The sequence below is a fragment of the Rhagoletis zephyria genome, unplaced genomic scaffold, assembly GCF_001687245.7.
Source record: "Rhagoletis zephyria isolate East Lansing unplaced genomic scaffold, Rhagoletis_zephyria_1.1 Rzeph_scaffold_00858, whole genome shotgun sequence".
NCBI classification, from domain to species: Eukaryota; Metazoa; Arthropoda; class Insecta; order Diptera; family Tephritidae; genus Rhagoletis; species Rhagoletis zephyria.
In genome coordinates, this window is record NW_016157942.1 from 171,296 (window position 1) to 173,990 (window position 2,695).

Below are 2,695 nucleotides of genomic sequence, written 5' to 3' on the forward strand. Positions count from 1 at the left end.
AGATTCATATTTAGTTGAATTGGACAATTTCGCACAAAATAGAAAAATGCATATGTAGTTGCATGTAACATTTGTAACAGTTGTAACATTTACACCGTCTACTTTTTGTACAACGCGTGGCCCTTGATATGTGCTTCATGTTTGGCTCTGGGCTATTTTTGTATTAGAACTAAGTCGTGTTCTATAATTTGTACTGGCCGAGAGTGTCTATCAAATAAATCCTTGTTACGGACTTTATGTTTATTAATTAATTCTTTGGCTATTGCATGTGATTTTTGCATACGGTATTTCACCTCTTTCGTAGTATTTCAAACAAGTGTCCCAGTCAGAAAATGTTTCGCTCAAATATGCACGTAAATATTCGTTGAAAACTCTATGGTTCCGTTCAATCGTTCCCTCGGTTTCGTGATGGTGTGCTGTTGGAAAATTGTGTTTTATATTCAAAAGTTTTGTAATCTCTGAAAAAGTTCATTTTTATATTCAGTTCCTAAGTCCGGCCTAATAGAATTCATTATGCCGTATATTAATATGTAGCTTTCAAAAATAGCTGAAGCCACAGTTTTGGCTTTTTGTCTGGTATCGCGATAGTTACTAAGAATTTTGTGAGATCGCAGATTATAGTGACAGCGAACTTGTTACCATATCTTGTTTCTGGCAAAGGGCCTATTATGTCAGTAATGACTTCTTCAAAAGGTTTACTAGGTGTTGGTTTTAAAACAAGATTTGCTCTTGTTTTAGATTTAACTTTGTTCAGTAAACATTTGTCACAATTTTTGACGAACTTTGATATATCACGGGTCATATTTTTCCAGAAGTATTTAGTTCGAATTTTTGCATACAATCTTTCGAGTCCGCAATGTCCTCCACTTATTGGGTCGTTATGGTAGATCGTCATAAGTTGGTGTTTCTTTTCGTCGTCTGTCACAGTTTCGACAGGATCTGTCAGTATAATTTGTAAAGTTTTTAAAATTTTATTTCCGCGGTCTTTTAAATTTGCAATTGAAAAATAAATCATCTTTAGGCCATTATAATAAATTACAATTGTTGGCTTCGACTTCAAGCCGCGAAAGTAACTCATCGAAACTCGTTTTTTCGTTAACAATCGTAAAATTAAGTAACTCGAGTTTTGATGTAGAATACGTCTTACGTTTCGATATGATATGATAATTTTTAGAGCTTCACGAAAACGCTCATTATACGATAACTGATGAAGCGATTCCAAAGAAAAGTATTTCGTTTCAAAGACAAAATTCCAGCGCTCTCGGTAGATTCATTTTTGTAAGTATTCGGTTCTGTCGTAGAAACAACGGTAAATATTGGCTTATTTTGGATCAATTTTGAGCCTTTAAAGTGCTCTAGCAACTTATGACTTTCATTTTCGGTATACAGGTTCTCTTGAGCAACAGAAATATTATTGGGTACAAATTTAAAATAAATTCAGGAAATATTGAACATTTCAAGGCAGAAAATTGATAAAAAGGTTATCAATTTTTTTATTACCAAAATTCTCGAAAACCGCTCTAATGATTTTGTTTTTGTTTCCTATGATCCAAAATTCAAGGTTTTTCCTTTCGTTTGGTGTATGGAAATTATTGGTTGATATATTCGAAGTATGTTTATTTTATTCAAATATATGGGCATAAATGAGTTTCCATACAAAAGCACTTAGTCATCTTTTTGCAAACACGTGCATGCGTTGGAAGCGAAAGGAGACAAAAGTATGTGTGTGTGTGTAGGTACTTCGGCTTTTGGGTAACAGATGGCGCAATATTTATAACTTAATCGCAATATTTATGTTGATTTCAGTTAATGTGGATCTGTTTTTCTTTTAGTAATTTATGTGCATACATCTATACTATTAAATAAAATTGATTATATGGAGTACGTTTGTAACGACTTATTTCTCAAAGTACTAAACCGATTTTAATATTTTTTTTTTAAAAACGAAGCATTTGTAAAAAGACGCAGAGTGGCATACTTATAATTTTTTATTCTTGGAAGATAAGCACCCCTTTTTTGGGTGTAAAGTTACAAAAAATTACAGAGACGTACCATCATAAGCCTATTTGGTTGCCAAATACAGCGCATAGCTACACGAAAAATCTGTACATCAGTGCCGATCAAACACGAGCTCACAAAGGCAAAAAGATGTGTATGAGCGACGTGACTGCGCTATACCACATACATACACACATAAACGTATTTGAGCTAAACAGCCCTGCAAAAAATTGTGCGACTAATCTCTAAAGAGAGTATTCCGGGATTACTCTCAATCGGGTACAATTGGGTATTAATTAGTCCCAACTAGTCTCATTCGGGTACTAATGGAGGTTAATTAGTCTCGACTCATCCCTTATGGGTATAATTGGAGATCAATTAGTCCCCGACTCATCTCTAACGGGTACTATTAACGATTTAATTATATGTACGCACTTAGTAAATGAAATTTCATGTGCGGCGTTGGCACACAGAGAGAGTATTCGCCTAACAAAACTGAGCATCCCGGTTCGAATCTCAGCTGACGCAAATTTTTATTTTTATTTTTTAAAAGTGAATAGTCGCTTTTTATACCCGTTCGGGTATAAAGGTGAACAATAAGTCTCTTCATAGGACATGCTCGAACAAAAGCGAACAGTTCATTCCATATAAAGAGATCAAATGTGGTATTAGTCGCATGTTCCTTTGCGATTGCTCC